We start from the raw sequence: 20,505 nt of genomic DNA on the forward strand, positions 1-20,505 counted from the left end.
CTCATGGGCCGACTCCGTCTAGAAGCAGAAAAGAAGATGTAGTTAGGTGACATGGGGTACACGTTACCCAAAGGGGAGCGCGTTTGTGGGAAGAGAAGGTGGGCGGAAGAGTGATGCATCGGTTTATCTAGTCAGATGATTAAGAGCCTTCGGAGTCCAACAAAAGAACCGAGGCCTCGTGAACACAGCACCAGGGAGACACTACAAGGCTGACTGAAGTCCGCACGGCAGGTCGTGGTAAGGGAGAGTCCACAGCCAGGTAGTTTCAATAAAGGGGAGAAATGGCAAAGGTGTCGGCAGACACGAACCGCCAAGGGGATGACCTGGCTCCCAGAGGTGAAGGGAAGACACTGCCCCCCGCCACCAGACTGGAGGGGAAACATGAAGCCAGGGAGTTAGCAGAGCCAGGGACCAGGACCCCGGGGGAGACATCAAAGTGGCAAGAGAGGGAGAAATACCGGCTTCTCCTCCACCTTGCCCTGCGTGCTCCAGCCAGAACCCTCTTTCCGATCAAAATGTAAAACTTTCCTGCTTTTTAAAAAGACGCCATGAAGAAAACAGAAAGACACCGTACAACAGAATGGAAGAGTATATTTGCAACTCACACATCTGGTAAAAGACTTCGGAGCCAAAATATGAAAGAAGCCCATACAACCCATAGTAAGAAGACAGACAATTCAATTTTTAAATGGACAAGAGACTTGAATAGATTCCTCACCGAAGAGGCTATACAAATAGTTAACAAGTGCATGAAAATATCCTCAGCATCATTAGAGAAGCACAAAGTACAACCAAAATGAAACACCATGTCACATATGCTAGGATGGTTGTAGTAAAAAAGAGACAAATACAAGTGTTGACAAGGGTGTGGAGAAAATTGAATCCTCATATTTATCGGTGGGAATGAAACATACAGTTTGCAAACATTTTGGCATTTTCTTAAAAAGACTGACATAAATTTACCATATGACCCGACAATTCTGCTCCTAGTTGTGTGCCCAAGAGCAGCAAAAATGTCTGTTGCCATAGAGAATTGTTTGTGAATGTCCATAGCAGCATTGTTCATCACAACCAAGGACGGGGAAAAATGTAAATGTCCATCCACTGGGGAATGGATACACAAGTTGGACTACACCCATAAGGTGGAATGCTACTCAGCAATGAAGAACAAATGGCTACTGAAACACTCAACAACACTGGCGAATCTCTCACTGACGTGTACAGCTAGGAGAAAGAAGCTAGACTCCAAAGGCTACTTACCATGTTGTTTCATCTTTGACGATAGGGAAAAGGTAAGAAAAACTGTGGGAACAGGGATCAGATTATGGCTCCTAAGGGTGTCAAGAGAGGATCCGGAGTGAAGAACCGAGATGGGGCTAAAGGACAACAGAGTCTGATGAGAATGTTCTAGATCAAGTTGGCAGTGGTGATTTCATAGTTGTTTGGCAAAAGTCATTAAACTGCACACTGAAAAACGGTGCATGTGGGTGCATTTTAAAGTCTACATCGATAAACCTGACTTTAAACAATGAGAAACATGAGCCTCACAGCCAGGAGGCCGGTGAGAGGACCGTCGGGAAGGGAGCGCCGTGCAGACAGGGAAAGGGTTCAAGAGGGGAGGCCTGCTTCAGAGGAAGGAACATGATAGAGACGAGCTTCCTGGAAGCGGAGGCGTTTAGGATTATAAGTAGAGAAGACAGAATGATAAAATGTGTGACGAGTTGTCACAACAGAACTCAAAGCAAGGGCCTGGTAAGTCGCCGTGGTGAAGGCCGGCGGGTGAGCACACAGTCGCACGCTGGCTCATTTATTCACTCCCCCGCATGTTCATCGCATCCCATGTTTATTTTGTCCTGAACCTGGAGAACGGTCAGGGCGGGTGAGAAGACTGAGAGCTGAACTACCCGTCTCGGTCGGGGCTGAGTCCGGAGCACAAAGCCCAAATTCAGGCTGTGTCTTTGTGGTTTCGTGTTTACCCTCATCCGCAGGACCTATGGTTCATCCTGCATTTAGGATGAACCCTGATTAGCATGTGCCAGCCATGGAAACCTAACCCCTACACTAGTGATCAGTTAGAGTTGGAAACATGTCTAGTCCGTGCCCCCCATGAGACATAAAGGGGAGTTTGCTGGAAGACCTTGCCATTCCGAATCAAAAGACAGCTTCTTGCAGAGAATGCCTCCGGGAGGCCTCTGTGTTGGTCCCTTCCTTCCCGCTTGGGTAGCTGGAAGGAGCCTGTGTCACCCATCTGGAGCCATGCCAGCCATCTTATGACCATGAGGTGACAAGTCTGACCACAAAAAGCCAACTAGCCAAAGATCCCCAAGAAGCAAGAATCGGAAAAGCCAGGTCCTTGAGGACATTAGCCACCTGCCACACCAAAGGGGACACCACCTACTACCTGCACACACGGTGTGGACGGTAATCAGATGACCATATTGCTGCAGCCGCCACTTATTTACTTCTGTTTGGTGGCATCGGAACCGATACAAGCAGTGTGACTCCAGCAGAGAGGCTTCCCAGACCGAGGTCTCGGCGAGGTCCCAGACTGAGGAACTACAACGGCCTGTGTGGTTGTACAAGCAGCCCTTCCCCACAAGCTCACCAAAGAGGTGGAGAGAGGACAGGAACCTGCCAAAACAGGGAGAAAGGAAAGACTCTATGGGTCCCGGGGAAAGAGCCCAGCCCTGATGCAGGAACCAGTAGGGAAAGGGGGGGTGTCAGAAACAGGGTACATGTTCATTCCAGTCTGTGGAACCAATGGGTGTCAGACACCAGGAGGAGGAGGAGCCCACTCAGGAGGCGGAGAGGGGAAGGGAGGGCCAACTGATTGAAGTCTATTGGCCACTCATTGCAAATGAACTCTAAGTATCAAAAAATTGAACCCAGAGTACCCTGACCCGTTCAGCGTGTAGTCACCCCATCCCTGGATGCCAGTGTGTGATTTACAGTCACGCCATTTCCCTGGGGTAGGCGGGGCTGGAGAGATGGGGACTTCGGAGCTCCAGTCTGTGCAGAGGCGGTGCGTCAAGGCCCTTTGGGAATAGCCACGGGGGGTGGGCAGTGGGAAGTCTGGAGGTCTTGGCTGGTGCCCTTGGATTTCAGTACCGAGTTGGAGTTTCCTTTGTGGGATCCATCTCCGCCTGCTCCCAGGAAACAAAAAGTGTGCAGGCTGTAGTTCTGTGAGCAATTTCCGGGAAAAGCAGGGCTGGAAGGGCAATAGGAGATGTTAGAAGGTTATAAATTTTAGCTTGATAAAACAATGGGACCTTTTATGAAACAGACGTGTCATCTTGAAACTGCAGATTCAGTATCTTGTTCTACATTTTTTCTCACATTCTGGTCTTCTTCATCAGTGCACACTGTGGCCCCGGGACGCTCCTCCTCCTGTTTCTTGGCTTACGGCTTGTGATGGAAACCGGGGTCCTGTCTCACCTCGGTGCAGCTCCACGGCCGCCACCGCTTCACTTTGTCCTATTACACGGCTCTGCTTATTGTCACCGTTCACCCCTTCCAGGCCCGGCCTGAAACTGCTGACCCTGTTTTCTTACCCCAAATGCAAGGCAGAGAGAAAGAAAAGACGAATTTGGTGGAAAAACACCAGCATGAATCAATGTCGCCACCCTTGCGGCCTGGCCCGGGGTCAGCACTGAACTAGGTGTGTGATCCCGAGCAAGTAGGTTAGCCGGCCCCACCCCCTTCGCAGTGAGCTCCCGTATGGAAGGAAGCCGTCACTCTTTCCAGCCCTACTTTACAGAGCTGTCGTGGGGATGAATCAGCACGGCATTGCCTCATTTTTTTCCAATAAAGAGGGTCAAAATTAAAGTGAGATTCTGTGCTCTGAGTACCAATGTTACAGAATTGTACATTCTTGTTATATAACGAAGTGCAGACATACACGTTGAAAAAATTTTCCATGAATTAATTCCATTGTTCAGATGAAAGTATTTTTTCGTTAAAGACCCAAGTTTATCTCTTCTAATTCTGTATGTATACCCGACAAAGAACCAAATCATGCAAATCAGGAAGTGGAACATTGTCAGCCCCCCCAAAACTCCCGTGTCTGGCCCTCTACTCCCCAAAGAGAACAGCTACCTGACTACCGTCACTCTGAATCGTCTGCCTTTTGTTGGACTTTATATAAATGGAATCACAGAGCTTGTGCTTTTCACTGGTTCTGCATCTTCCCTTCCCGTATTTGATTTGTGTGTGGCAGTAATTCCTGTGTTCATTTTTGTTGCTGTGTGACACCCACTGCGTGAATCCACATTCATTCATTCTACGGTTGATGGCCTTCTGAGGTTATTAGGAAGAGCATTGCTGTGAATGTTTTCCCGTGTGACATTTGTTGCACTTCTATGCAATTCGGTTCTGTATAAACTGCATCCAATTTCTGGTCAAAGGCTATGTATGTGTTTGCCTTCGGTAATTAGTCCTAAACATTTCCCAGAGTGACAGCCTATACTGACAGTCCTACAAGCAGTGTACAAAGGTGACAGTCCAATGACCCCCTCATCCTTCACGTCACTTAGCACTGCACGTTTTGTTTGTTCATTTCCTTAGTTTTGGTCCCTCTGGTGCTAGTCTGTTTTTATTTTAATTCACATTTGCCTGACTCAACTGAAGTTGCACATTTTTGTATATGACTATTGGCCAATTAGAGTGCTTCTTTAAGCGTTTGTGCACATTTTTTTGCCCATTTTTCATTTCAGTTGCCTGTCTTCTTTTCTAGTTGACTTTGTCAGAGTCTCCTGTTGACTCTACTTATTACAAAGACCCTCTCCCCTCACTGGCATGCGCTTCCGCCCGCTTCATGGTGTCTCGTGAACAACAGAAGGGTTTAATTCCTATGCCCTCCAATTCATTAATTGTTTCCTTACTGGTCAATGTTTATGTCCTAGTTAAAAAATCTTTGCCTAAATTGTGAAGGTAATAAAGATATTACCTTATGTTATCTTCCAGAAGCTTTACAATTTCACCTTTCCCACTCAGAGCTAGAATTCACCTATGGTTAAATCATGTGTATGGAGTGAGGAAGGGGTTAAAATCATTTTTTTCAATGTGGATATCTTTACAGACATTTAAAAGACTGTCCTTCCTCCAATGAAGGCTTCCTCTTCTCTTTCTCTTTTTATTTTGCCATTGGCCTGTTTTTCCAGAAGGCAGTGTACTTGGTTTGGACTGTGTGCCTTTATACCAATGCCGTATCATTCCAATAACTGCAGCTGTATAAAAACTCTGAGATCAGCTCACATAAGTTCTCCAACTCTGTAGTCTGCAAAGCGAGACTTGGGTCTTCTTCACCTTTGAATTATACATACATTTTAATATCAGTTTGTCAATGTCCACACACATAAATACAAGCCTGTGATTTTCATTTGATAATATTGACTTGAAAATTCAGTTTGGGAGAAATAGTCATTTTTGTAATATTGAGTCTTCTAAATCCATGACAATTATTTGTTTTGTGTTTATTTTAACGTATCTCCATTTTACTTTCTTAGAAAACCGTTTTCTTCTGCTTTAATTTGGATATTTTCCACTGACATATATTCAAATAAATAATCTGTCCTTCAGCTGTATAACCCGCTAAAATCACATCTATTCCAATTTCTCAATTTTCTATTTAAGTTCTTTTCCATTGAATTTATGCATTTTAGTTCTACAGAAAATGTTTCATTGAGTCGTCTATTTTGTTCACTATACTCATAGTTTTCTTTTTAAATATGCAACTGAAGGTGCTAATGTTGTTGGTTCTCTCTCTTTCTCTCATTTATTGCTATGCCTGGTAATTTCTATTGAATCCCAAACATTATGAAAAAAATGTAAAATTTCTAGATGCTCTTATTTAGCCTCAGAAAGAATGTCCTTTTGCCCCTTAGAGTTTACTAACACAGAAGCAGACCCTAATCCAGTCAGGGATCAGACAGGTATGAAATGGTGTTTTAGTCTTTGTGTGGCTTTATCTAACTCCTGGCTTGCCCTCGCTCCTAAAATACAGTGATTGCTGGATCCCGAGTGGGTTGTTCACCAAACCTCTTTCCTTTGGCATGCTGTGAACTACAATTTTCTCCACACTGATGTCATGAGAATGAAGTTTGGAGTCCCTGTCCAGCATCTCTTCTCCTCAATCTGAACAATGTAAAAATCAGCAAAAAAAAATGAGGATAAAAGTAGCTCAGTGTGTGGATTGCACTTCTCCGAGCCCCCCTTTCCTCTAGAGATGCAGGCCCTTGAGTCCCGATGGCCCCAGTAGAGCCGAACGTGGTCCCCAGGGGACCAGCGGAGCTCCGCTCCAGCCCCTTCCTCTTTGCCCCACAGTCACACTCAGCTCCTCTTGTCAGTCTCTTTGCCCAGGATACAAACAGGGGTGGAATCCTCAAGTCCTCCTCAATGAGTGGTCCTTCTCTTCAACAACTTAGACCTTCAAATCCAGCCCGTTTGTGTCACTCTGTATTCAAAACGTGTGTGTGTCCATGTGAGCACATGAGCACACACATGCACACGTGTGCACCTGGGCATGGACTGACTTTATCCAGCTTTTCTTTGTTCTTCATAGGAGGTTTGGTCCATCTCCAGCTAGTCCTTCAGAGCAATTAACTGAAACCCTACCCTGAAGATTGAAATACCAAACAGCGGACTCAGAGTAACCTTTTCATTACATACCCTTTTTCCCCTTTAGGCTAACTAGACTTCAAGAAAGGATCTGAAAACAAGTCTTGAAATTTCCAGATTTCCCAGCATAATTCCCCAACACAGCCAGAAGCACAGACACATGTCAGGCACAGAAAGAATGTGATCTGTTTTTAAACTGCTTCCACGTATTAAACCAGGAATTCTTAAATTGTCGTAAATGTGGTAGTCATCACTGCCAGTTTCCAAAACTTCTCATTCTTCCCCTCCTGGGTACTTCCCCTTCTGGAGCATTGCCTGTTCTGCTTCCCCGGGTGGGGTATGACTAGCTCTGGCCAGTGTGTTGGGAGGAGAAGGAAAGCGTGTCACTTTCTGGCTGGAGCATTTCCTTGCCCTACTGCGACCCCCCCAAAGCCCTTTTCTTCAGCCACAGTGACCATAAATGTTCCCAATAGCACTGTGTCCCAAAGTGAAAATGATGACAATGTGGAACAGAGCCCTGTCTGAGTCTCAGGAGCTGAAGAGCATAAGCAAGAAATGAACCTTGATTTAAACCACTGAGATTGTGGAGCTATTTGTTACTGCAGAATAACCCAGCCTATACTGACTGATACATGAGGGAAGGCAAGAAATATCTACAGTCCCGTTTCACTGATAAAATTATATAAGACTCAAATTCTTGCCCGGAAAACTCCTTATGAACATGAAAAGTGTCCTACTTATTTCTACTGGAATTTTATCTAGCATGGTTTTACTAAACTATCAATACAGAAGATGTCTGAAGAACTCTTTACATGACTGGGTGAGTTGGTGTAAACAAGACAGGAAGACAGAATATTATGACCTTCATGGATTTGGAAGATGAATATGGATTCAAATCCTGCTTCTATCACACCCTATGTGACCCTGAGCAGGTATCTGAATTCCTCTAAGTCTCTTCTTCCCAAAGAGTATAATGAGAAAGACAATACCAACCTCTAAGGGTTGTTATGACAATTAAATGAGATAACATGTTTTTGTTATCTCAAAAATGGAAGCTATCATTATTAGCTCTCCAAAACCAGTGGAGAGAGCGAAAATACAGGAAGCAACATAGATGGGGTATGTTGGCAGGAGTAGGTTGATACTTCAGAAGTCACTCACAGTCTGTCCATTTTTACATCAAAGTCAGAGGAAATAAATCTGGAGAACAAAGAAAATCTCGATTCCAGAAAAATAAATCAAAAGTGAAATAATTGAATCCATTAATTCCCTCAAGGAGCTGTGAAATTAAAATATGAGGTGCTGAGCCCTGGCTGCTGTGGCTCAGTAGATTGAGTGTGGGCTGTGAACCAAAGGGTCGCCAGTTCTATTCCCAGTCAGGGCACATGCCTGTGTTGCGGGCCAGGTCCCCAGGAGGGGGCACGTGAGAGACAACCACACATTGACATCTTTTTCTCTTTCTCCTTTCCTTCCCCTCTCTCTAAAAATAAATAAATAAAATCTTTAAAAAATATGTGAGGTGCTGACATAGGTGTGTGTGTATTAGACATTGATGAGCTACATTTGAACCTGAGGTTTGTGATACGTGGGTAAATAGGTGGCTAGATGGACCAACAGACAGTAGCTGGGTATTGAAAATAAGAGCACACTCAAAGATTGGCAAAGTTCTCTCGAACAGGGTCGCCTTGGTGCGAATGAGAAGGTCTTCTCCCAAGGCAGCGGTGGTTATTTGGACATGGAGTCAATAAAAGAAAGGCCCACAGCCTGGAAGAATGTCCACCAGTTCTACAAGCCAGTGATGACGTGACCCTTTCGAAGATTCACCTAAAGACACCACGATGTAAGCAAATATTTCTTAACCACTAACGTTAACAAAGTTTTTCAGAAAAGCAACTTTTTGGTTCCAAAGAAAGGAGTGATAAAATGCTCATGCCCTCTTTGTATCCAAAGATCTGAGTGGGCTGGACATCCAAGATGGCAGTCTCTGAGCTGTCCACTGTCACCGGCTGTCTTCTGGGGGCACGCTGGGGCTGTGCGCTGGGTGTCCTGTGGCCTCAGCATGGCAGCTAGGTTCTAAAGGCCACGGCGGACGGTGCCGGTCTTCCTGGGTGCTGGGTCCAGAGCTGTCCCAGCTTCACCTCCACCAAGCTGCACTCACCATAGGTGCCATGGCCACCTCACATTCAAGTGGAGAAGAAGTAAACCCACCTCTTCATGGGCGAGGTGCCAAAGAGTTTGCATTTGTCTTCACAGTCTGGCACACACAAGGCACCACACTAATATGTTTTTAACAGGTTATTATCAAGTGGTTGGCTGCGCTAGCAGCTCCTGCTACGTATGCTCACTCTTCCTTTACCTCTGAACACATGGGTTTCCTATGTCCAAAATTTTAAATTCCTCCCTCCGCCCTCCCTTTGTGTCTTTCTTCCTTTCCCTCCTTCGTATCCATGTCTCTCTGAATCACTCTCTTCATTGTCTGCACCCCCCCACATACACCCGCACGCTCTTCTCATGGTGAGAGGCCACACCAGTAATAAGAGAAAGGGGCAGACACTGAAGCCCCTGCCGTTGGCATGGACGTTTCTGGAAGTCATGTGTTTGCAAGTTGGCAATGCCCCCTTTGAAGCTTGGAAGAGAAAAGAAAGAAAACAGCAGACGCACATTTTTCTTCATTGTACAAATTTGTGGTTTCAAGTCTACACTTTGCAAAATGTGATTTTCCTTTTTCAAATGAGAAAAAAAAGACTGAGAGATCTTTAAATCACAGAGGCATCGCTAAGTGACATCGTGATGGTTTAAGTGTAAACGGACAAGAAACATGTGGACTCCGTCCCCCAGGAGCGCACCCACGGGGAACGAGTGGGGAAGCATCCGGCAGAACGCCATTCTGGTTTGGAGGAAGCAGGACGGCGTGGGAGGCGGGCTGCAGGGCACAGGCAGCCCCCGTGCCAAGGGCGGGCTGCGTTCACCTCACCCTGCGGCCAAGGCAGAGCTGGGGCTTCATTCGCTTTCAAAGGCACCTCACGTAGAGGTTTTTTTCTTCACATTATAAACTTGGCAGAACGTAAAGATTCCTTCCACTTTGGGTTCACATGAGCTCTATGTCCTGGCATGAGGAACGTAATCTAATACAAAATGACATAAAGTTCGAGAAAACCGACAATTTGATCTCATGTTCGCTTTAATATGGAAAGGTTGAATAACGTTCTAGGACAATCCACTCCAATTTTCATCTTCACAGTGAAAGACAAGGGGCTGCTGCCAAGAGGTGAGCTGGGAGCTTCCAGCACTCGCGGGGGCAGGGGGCTGCCCTGAGGGTGTGCGCCGGCCTGAGGGGGGGGAGCGCGCGGGACCCTGGACTCTGACATCCTCCTCATCTGCCTCTCTTCCCTTCGGGCAATAAATTAATTCACAAGACATATTTTTTAAAAACCACTTGACTTTGATTTAGACATGAAATGTTTGAGAAGAAAGATTACTGTCTTTTCCTGATCACAAGAATAAAGGTGGGGGGGCAGGAGCTCCGTGGAAAGAGGATCACAGACTCGCAAGCCCCTGCGCCCCCGCACATAAGTGGGGTTTGCCTGTCACATTGACCAGGCTCTGGCTCAATGTCATCTGGTCGGACACCAGACTAGACGTTGCTGTGAAGGTGTTTTTAAAAACATGGTTGACATTTAAAATGGCAGCCCTGGAGAAGAGCAGACCACCCTCCATAATGTGCTGGGCCCCATCCCATCCGTTGAAGGTCCTCAGGGCAGAGACCGAGGTCCCTCCGAGAGGAAGGAGTTCTCGAGAACCCCTGTGACGGGAGAACTCTCGCCCGGATCTCCAGCCTGCTGGCTCGTCCTACCCATTTCAGACAAGCCAGGCCCACAACTGCATGAGCCGATTCCTTAGAATAGATCATTTTCTTTCTCTCTTTCCCTAACGGTTCTGTTTCTCCAGAGAATCCTAAGAAAAGTACATCTTCGGTTGTTCTCTTGACCCTGTTCTTTCAGGGGGACAGAAAGCTCACGACTTCCGATTCAGCAGCGTCCTCTTGGCTGGAGTCGAGGCTCAGGGCAATGCAGTGCCAGGACACAGGGTGTGGAGGGGGACCCGGGTCTTTGGTGATCATCCCTCTCCTGGCCTAAATCTTCCAAGGTGGCCATCACCCCACCTGGCCCTGCGTCTCCTTTGCCACATGCTGGGTGGCCCCTTCAGGCATGGCTTCCTCTCCCTCCACTGTCTCACTGGCCCTCGGGGACCCACAGGCATCATCACCGTCCTACCAAACCCAGAGCCCAGGACCTCGGCGACAGCTTGTCTGCCCAGGCACCCCGAGCTCTGAGCTCTTCCTTCCTTCTCAGTGCTTCATCTAGGGAAGGGGGCCCTGCCCAAAGTCTAAGCCCAGGAGCACTCGGCGACTCTCAGGGACACATCAGTGCCCCAACTACCTTCACAGAAGAAAGTCAAATGGCAACCCTCAAAAACGCATGTCCATGGGTGAACCAAATGGGCCCTGCCTTGGAGCAAGGCTTTTTGTGGGTGTCACTGAGTCAAGGACCCCTACAGAGGTTATCCTGGATCACCCACATGAGCCCTGCCTCTGAGGACAAGCGGCCTTGTCAGAGACGGAGGAGCAGAGCGTGTGAGGGTGGAGGCAGAGGTTGGAGTGATGCCACCACAAGCCAAGGACACCTGGAGTCACTAGAAGCTGGAAGATGCAGGAAGGATTCTCCCCTAGAGTGTGGGAGGGAGCCGGCTCTGCAGGCACGTTGGTGTTGGACGCTGAACCCCAGGACTCCGAGGAGAAGACATTTCTGTTGTTCTAAGCCACCCACTTTGTGGTAACTTGTTACAGTAGCCCCAGGAAATCCATATGCCCGCCAATGGCCTTTCCGTTGTGGGGGTCCTTTTGCAGTCGAGATGAGGACTATGGGGCTGTTCTTACTCCTCGTGAAGTTCCCCTGGTCTCACGTACGTGCCAGGAACCCTTTCTGTTTCCCTCTGGGACAAAGCTCTTGCAACTCAGAAGGTCAGTAAGAAACCAACTGACTAAGCCAGAGGGGGCTGAGGGAAGAGGCTGAAAGTATCACACCAGGGTCATCATCTTCAAATGATCACTCCTGCAAACTTTAAGAGCATCGTTGTTCGTCTAATTGTCCCGTGCTCTCACTTAGAGAGTGAACAAGCAGCCCGACAGACACCTGGCTCGGGAACTCAACCCCAGAGTTGCCTTCGTGAAGATGAAAGCCGCTCCCTCTCGCTCCCACACTCTCTTTCTATGGTCACACAGCTGCCTTTGCTAGACGTTCCCAACGTGTGAGTTCAATTCTCTGTGACCAGAACAACTCCTAGTGACCTGGAAGTAATTTCTGGGGTGACATTTCTCTGGCCCAGAGGTTGTTTCTGATCATCACTTGTCATCTCTGCGTACCGCATCTCCACACCCCTCTCTTGGTTCGGTGGACACCCCTTGCTGCCCCTTCCTGACCACAGAGCAACTGCCACAACACAGGCTCTGCATGGTTTGCTAAACCTGCGGCCTTTCTTCAGAATAAAACAATAAATTGCGTCGGTGCGCACCAATTTCCGTACGAGCTTTGCCTCCAGGTGGACCTGCGTCCGGATTCTAACTTTGCTTCAGTGAGTGACTCAGAGCCTCAGTTTTCCTCCCTGTGAAATGGAGAGAACATTTAGCCTATACGGCAGTTTTGAGGACAGAAATGGTTATGATATGAAAGGAGTTAGCAGTGATTTTGTTGTCTTTTCTGTTTAACATATGTCATTCATTCCTGAATGGATTCTTTATCAACCACGATGGGATGTTGTGTGGCCGTTAAAAATAATGTTCACAAGAGCGTCCAATAACGCGGAAAAGGCCTGTGTCACATTATCAAGTGAAAAATATCATCAAGTTGTATGGGTGATAGGATCCCAGTTCAGATAAGACTACATATAAGAATCTATATGAATTTCTACATTAAAAATGTATAGAAAAAAGACTTAAAAGAATACATACCTAAACGTTCATTATAATGATCTTTAATTTGTAGTCTTTAAAATAATATTAATAAATTAATAGTAAATATTTTCTTTTTCTCCATGTCTTTCAAATTTTGTATGTAATACACTCATACTAAAGAAAACATTTGGTATGACCTTGGGTAAGTGACTTTGCCTACTTTCCTATTGGCAAGTTGAAACAAGGGAGAACATATGTATTAAAGTTCCTTGTAAGCTGTAGACATCTTAATTGAAGAAATCAGTGTTCCCTTTGCCATCACATGATGACTCAGTGATGAGCAGTTGGTGCTGGGCTGAAAGGAACATTTTAGCACGAAGTGGAGCTCAATTGCTCCGTGTGTTTGCTGTGCACTCGAGGTGCGTGTGAGCGTGCCTGCTGGTGCAGGCAGGGCTGGCTTTGTGGGCAGGTGGCCGCTGCGGTCTTACAGGTGCCTGTGCTCAGGAGGGGCTCACACTTGGTTCAATGCTCTGTTGTCACTATTTTGAAATTCTTAATGAGTCTTGAACAAGGGACCCTCCTTTTGTCTTTGTTCTGGGTCTTGCAAACAATACAGTCTGTCTGGTACATAGGTGACTATGTGTGTGTGTGGGGGGGGCTTGTGTATAGTTAAAGAAACCGGATGTTCTGCAATAAGAATGATAGATGATGAATAAGAGGAGGGAATTCTGTGCTTGGCTGAGCCTGGAAGGAGCAACAGGCAGAAATGTGGAAATCAGAACCTACCGGGAACTAACCAAGTGGGAATGACAGCTGGTTGCCTTTCTGAAATGCACAGTCTGCTGGCAAACAGAACTGGTTAATTGAACTCTGATTAACGGGCTTTCCCCTTTCAGCTCACAGAGAACGTTTGAGAATTTGTTCACACTTTAGATAAAATTCTAAAATGGAAGGGACACCTGTAAAAATAGAAAACGCCTGTTCTGGCATACATCATGATGTTGGCCCTGTCTGTGAAGGAAAAACACGAGCTAAAAAGACACTGAAGTTATGCTATCCATAGGATCATTCCTGCCACAGAAATCTTCAACATGATCTATTTGTCCGGAGATGAAGGTAGCTTGGGAGCTTGTGTCAGACTTGGCTGGACGCCACACCGACTCCTCCCAAAGGCTGAGGTAATGGGGCTGGACCACGGAGGCGGGTGGTCCTGATTGGCTGTGGCCCCTTCATCACCACCAACGTGATTGGCTATTTTGAAATTGTGTTTAGCCTCCTGCCTCAGACCTTTGGGGTGATGTCATCTTAACTCACAGAGAGGAAGTAGGTTGGTATCAGTTTTTGAATTAATCAGTTCCTCTTTCAGAGAAGTAACAGATTTCATACCAAGTAACTGAAGAGCTAAACATTCCGCAGCAGGGCCACCACCCTCGGCATTAGTCAAACCATCTCTGCCGGGGCCAAAGAGTCTCCCTGGCACACCTTCCGTGACAGTGTGACCCACATACGTTTTAATTACAGCCATTACTTCCTGACTATAGAAAGATAGTACAGGACCTGGAAACCTTCTGCCACGCCCGCATTCGTCTTTTTCACGCCGTCCGAGATGCCAGAGCAACTGCGATATCTTCATGGATGTGCTCTGTCCCTTGAGCTTTGGGCCCCAGAACTTCCTCTAGAAATGGAGCCCCTCTGGAGCTCCCAGCTGCAGACAGGAGCTGGCCAACCACCAGGAGGTCCACGGGTTACTCAGTGGCTGCCTCCTGCCTCCTGCCCCCTGCCTCCTGCAGGAGGTACGATCATGCCCCTATCAGACAGAGGAACGTTCAATGTTACCATTGTTATTCAGAGCCCATACCAAGGAATGCTTATTTCATGCCCTGGCTCAGGGCAAACGTAAAATTTTTCCACCCTTGTAAGTGAAGTGTATCAAGCAGTTTTCTGCTCTGACATGAAGGGTTCAGAAACTCCCGTGTCAGAATTTTAAGAACCCTAAAATAAGTCACTAATTTCCTACAGCCGACGCCTGCAAAATAAACAGTGTTTTTATCTAGGACAGTGGTTTCTGTCCCGTCACTGCCATGACCATTTTCTCAAAACTAGACACAGGGATGTTGTGAAAGGCCACTCTCCAAAAAAGAAAGTGGCTGTTGAGTGGCCGGCGGGGACGGTTTCTCCTATTTCCCTTTTCCTCGCCGACTCACTCACTGACATGCGCTCGGAAGGGCTGCAGCCTGCTCCCGTGTTTGCTGGACTTTCTTGACGGGCGAGCAGGCAGATTCCGTGACCCTCTGTGTTCCGGAGGAAGGCCAGGAAACTCGCAGTGCCGCTCAGGGAGTTGGCACGAATCTCAAACACCGACCCAGCCCCTTCCCGGGCAGAACTCCCGTGTTTCCGTCCCCTGCTGCTGCCGAAAGCAGCCCCCGAGGACTGAGTGGCCCGAACCAGCAGGAATCCGTCCTCTCCTGTCTCTACAGGCCAGAATTGAGGCCGGCAGGGCTGCACTCGGGTGTCAGCAGGGCCGCTTTCCCTTCTGGAGGCCCAGGGGACAGAGAGCCCATGTTCTGTCCACTCCCTAGTGGCCACCTGCCTTCCTTGGCTGTGGTCCCTTCCTCCACCTTCAAACCCAGCCATGGCCTGTCCGGCCTTCCTCACATCCCCTCACTGTGACAGGGACTTTTTACCTCCATCTCGAGCCCACCCAGAATAATCTCCCTATCTGAGGAACCCTTGATGTAATCACATCTGTGAGCCCCTGTGCCAGGTAAGGTGACATCGTGCACGTTTGGAACCGGAATGCGGGCATCTTCCCTCAGCAGTCGCGGTGTCCTGCTTTGTTAGACCAGCTGACATCCGACCGCTTACCTCGCCTGCTTTCCCAGGAAGCCTGTCGGCGCTGCAGTTCCTTGCGGGCGTTTCTTTTGTTCTGCAATTTGGGACTGGGTTCCTTTGATCATTTGTGGGTAAGCACAGCAATGGGCACAGACACACTCCAGGAAAATAGCTCCCGCTGCCCTTCCTTTCAACCTAACGAGCCATTTTCTAAAATGCAGTCACCCCCGGCCTCTAGCCAGGTGTCAGACTGAGATCAGATTGGGACAGTCCAACCCCGGGTTCAGCACCATGTCCCCACTTGTCCCTCTCATTCACCCTTGCACCCCATTGGAGTTCCAGGCAAAGTTCGGGAGCTTCACACACACCCCATCACTATGCACAACCACGGTGAAGACCTCGCGAGGGGCGTGTGCCAAGGGGCTCTGCGGGCACCGCAGGATTGAAGTCTCCTTCCACCTGGTGCCCGGCGCGAGTTTGGCCCAGGTCTGCCGACCGGACCCCAGAGCAGCAGACCTCAGCACCCTTCACGGTTATGTTGCTGAGTTTCGGGAATGTTAGGGGCCACTGGGACCCCTTCGCCATGTCACGATGAGCCACGAGGCTGTCGTCTTTGTCGGTAACATCCGTGACCAGGAAGCAGGAGTCGGGCCCTTCTCCGGGCCCTGGTGAGCCCTGCCGAGGAGGAGGAGCCAGCGTGAGAGCCGTAATACGGGGAGCCTGCCGTGAGGATGTCAGTGTGGAACTCTGCCGGTTTGCGTAAGAATAGAACTGAAATGATCTCAATTCACTTTTTTAAAAAAATCTCTTATCTAGTCAAGAAGGGAAAAGTATCTTTCCTACTCTAGAATTCAAAATAAGTCCTTGAAAGGTGATGATTAGGGATCAAGGAAGTTGGGGGTTTTGTCGTTTTTTTTCTCCCACTGAGGGTCTTCACCCTCATGCCCGCAAACAGGTCTGTATTACGAAGCAGAGAGATGACCCCAAAAAAGCAGAGCCATCCTGTGGTTTATGCCGCATGAACTCACTAAAACAGGGGCCTTTCCAAAATGATGCTGGATTCGTAAAACAAAGACCGGGGCTCCGTAGCCACCCGAGAACCCCAGCAAGAGAAGGAATGGGGCGTCTGCTCTCTGTAGGCTTCTTCCAGGCAGGTAGGTAAGCCCGGCTTCCCCACCTAATCTCCCTGGCCTGTCTTAGCCCAATCATTAGGAGCTTATAATAGAAATCATTGTGTCTGCCTGTGGTGGAAAACAGCAGTTTAAACAGGATGTCGGAGATCACAGCGGCTGACCCAGAACCCGGGCCAGGGCAGACATGAAAGCGGGAGCCCTTCATTCACAGCGGCTCTCTGGGGGCAGCTCCTCCTCCGCCTGAACAGTCACGCACGGGCCAGCCCCCGCTCCCACGCTGCTTCCCGAGCGGAGGCGATTGCTTTGAAAGTCCTGCAGGGCTGCGGCCCCCGTGGACGGCAGCCATGAGCGGGACTGGGAGTAATTAGCAGCGAGGCCCGTGTTCCTCTGCACAGGGAGCCTCCTGCCAGCTACTACCCTTGAGAAGCTCGGGGGAAGGGGCCCAGGCCGCCCCGCGCCTACTTGTTTTCTTTCCCTTCAGTGGGACAGTTTCGACTGATTTTGATTACCCTGGCGCCAAATAAATGAAAACATTTCATAGACGTATAATCATCCATCACTGGGAAGAAAGGAGAAATGTCTCATGTTCGGTGTGTTTATAAATACACTTAATGAAGAAAGGGTAGCGCCGTCCGTCTTCCGCTGCGGCACTGCTGCTGGTGGCCCCACAGCGCGGCTCCAGGTCACCCCCAGGGGCCCCCCCTCGCCAGCCGCCCCTCAGATGGCTGACCAGGACACCGTGATGGCACGCAGAGTGAGTCAAGAGGAAGGACCTGTCCCTCAAGGCCACAGGAGCGGGAGGTGGCGCTGGGGAAGGTGTGTGTGTGTGTGTGTGTGTGTGTGTGTGTGTGTGTGTGTGTGTTGGGATCTGGTTGTCTTTGCATCTGGCTTCAGGCAGCCAAGTGAGCGAAGCAGCACCATTTCCAAAGAACCAGCGACGGGTGTGCAGAGTGAGTGCAGCCCCTGCAGCGCCGCGCCCTGGGTCGGGTTTTAAACGAAAGTCAGGTTGCGCTTCGAACCGCACGTGGGGCACGTCAGAGCCAGGCAGAGGGGAAATCTGTGCTGTTGGCTTGCGTGCGGCCTTGGCCTGCCTTGTGCGACGCCACCCAAGGCTATTTCAGTTCAGGATCTGTACCCATGTGTGGTGATGCGTCTTTCGAAGGACAAAATCTGAAGCAGTACGTGCTCTCTCTCCACCCTCCCGTGCACTCACCCTGGTGGGGGTCCTTTTGTTCAGGGCCCCACACACTCTCGGGCGTCACGGAGGCCCCGGTGGCTAACAGGTCTGTATGTGTGGAGGACAGGGTGGGTTGTCCCCTACACATATTAAATTAGGTTGGGTTCTCTTTCCTTTAAATGTCATTTCTCACAATGTGTTAAATATTTGCATTCACATTTGACTCAACAGCAGCGCCAGCCCACTGGGGTTTGTCAAAGACTCCTTACAAGTCATTTATGCAAAAACGCGTCTCCATTTGAATCTCAAGGGTTGCTGCCAGGCGGGGAGCCCATCCATGGGAGCACCACGAAGGGCTCTGTCACCAGTGTCTCCAGGCTGCACATCATTTCCCCAAGGGCTGGGACACCAACCTGGGAAGCAGCAGGGAGTCAGGCCCACAATCTGGGCCTGCAGTCAGACCACACAAAATCTGGAAGAGGAGATGTGACTTCTCTCATTGCAGGGATTTGTTCATCCTTCCAGCAGAAACAGCTGCAGAAGTGGGGTGTTCATCCCCTCCTGGGAGCCACTCTTCCAGAAGGTGTGGGTTACAGAGTGTGCTCGAAACTCTCTGCGCCTCGAGTGGGCCCCCGTGACACCATGCGCACTAGGCAGGACCCTCTCTGGTTCTCAGGATGCATCGGATGCAGTCTTGGGGTAAAGTGAGAAGAGCTTTGCTCATGGGGTTTACTGGTCCCCTGAGGGGCCGTGCAGACTCCGCCCCTGCCTGGACTGGCAGGAAGTCTTTCCACCGGCTCCTGCTGTAATGGTGGGCGCGCACATGCCCTGAGACTTCTGATTTACGGAGTGAGGCAGTGCTCATTATCTCTCTGGATTCTCACAGCCACCTTGGGGAGATGAGACACTGTGGTTAAGGCTGTGACGTGATGTGACGTGAGGTGACATGACATGTTTTGGGTCAAGTAGCTATGGAGAAGGTAGGGACCCCTGTACCAGCTGCTGCATCCTTCCCCTCTTCCTGCTCATGACACCACTTGACAATCATCTCGATTCATCGTTTCTAGTTGTGATGGCTGGGTTTCAGAGTGGCCCCAATTCTTCAGCCCTCCTATATAATCATCCTTTATAATGTGACTTTGCATCTCTTCCCATCAAGAGGTACAGCCCGCTCCCCAACCCCTTGGGTCAGGGCTGGCCTTGCGACTCATGCCAACCAGTAAAACACAGCAGAAATGGCCACGGGCCCATTCCAAGCTTAGACCTCGAGAGACACTGGGCACATTTCTGCTCGCTCTTGCCGACATCTCCACATTCATAAGAACCTGCCTAGACTGGCGTTGTTGGGGATGAGAGACCAGAAGGAAGACAGCCCAGCTGTCCCAGCTGAGGCCATTCTAGACTAGCTGACCCCAAACCTCTGAGAGAGGCCAGCCAAGATCAGCCAATCTGCGCACCTAACCAGCAGCCAACAGCAGAGGTGTGCATGCACCCAACTGAGACAGGAAGAGCTGCCCGGCTAACTGGTAGACCCAAGGACAATCGCTAATGTACACTATTAAACGCACTCAGGATTTTTGGATATTTTTAATGCAGCACAATTACAGCAACAGATGACTGGTGTACCAGTAAAAAAAAAAAAAAAAGGATGGGTCCCTACCAACTTTCTAAGTCCTAAAAGGACCCTAACAATGAGCGAGATGTGCCCCTTGCCCTCCAGGTTTCACTGTCCGTCAGGGAAGAGGCGGCGTGGGCACAAGTACCAACCATATCAGGCGGTATACAATGTGCATCACAGGGGTGGTTGAAAAGTGCCCAAGGTATTTGGAGGAGGGAAGGACCCAATGGCATTTTTCAATTACTTTGCGATCTAGTTATCTGCTAACTTGTGCCATCCCCTAGTTGAGTAAGATCTAACATGATCTGCAAGCACCCTGCGTTTTACGAAGACATGCACAAATGCAGGCCCAGGCCTGCTCAACTTATGTTACCCCTAAAATCAGCTATTTAAATCTCCAAGGGAGTATATGACCCCTTTGTAGTATAATTGAACACCTTATAAATAAATGCATATTGTAGACGCAATAACATTTGGGTATTACCTCCTACGGACCCTCTGAACTTTAGTGAAAATATTTCTACCAACCTCAGTGAGCGATCCAAGGTCGGATTGACAAGGCGTGTGAATTCTGAATCCCTGTTGAAACAAACCTCCCCTTTTGTGTCTGAGCTGATTCTGTATTCAGAGTGAACACAGAGAGTAATGGTGAGGACATGGAACACCGCGGACACTCTGACGCAGACGTGGTGTGTGCAACTCGGGAGCCAGCCTGGCTCGGTATGAAACGTTGGCTGCCCTACTTCCTACCTGTGTGGCCTCGGGGACCACCTCGTCTCTTTAGGCCTCAGTTTTCTAATCTGTAAAATAGGAACAAATGCGGGTGTGTGAGAATTCAATGAGTGTAAGGCGTTTAAGGAAGCGGTGAACCAATGACAGTGAGTATAATTCACAAACTTTTAACAAATTCCATTGTTGATGGAGTTAGCATTTCCTGGTCATTTATTTCCTTTTTAAAAAGAAAGTATTTTAAGCTATCAAATACCATCAGTTTGACAATTAAAATAGACTCATTCTTTTCCTTCTCAGTTTGCATAAAGAAACATCTTTCTAAGTGAAAATATAGCCACCAAAGGAGGAGGAATATTTTTGTCACTACTGTGATTTCATATCTCTTTGGTTCACCTCCTTACTTTGGTTGAGATGCACAACTTCATTTGCCCATGTCTACATGACGATT

This window comes from Artibeus jamaicensis, unplaced genomic scaffold (genome assembly GCF_021234435.1).
Source record: "Artibeus jamaicensis isolate MK-2021 breed Jamaican fruit bat unplaced genomic scaffold, CSHL_Jam_final scaffold_474, whole genome shotgun sequence".
Taxonomy (NCBI): Eukaryota; Metazoa; Chordata; class Mammalia; order Chiroptera; family Phyllostomidae; genus Artibeus; species Artibeus jamaicensis.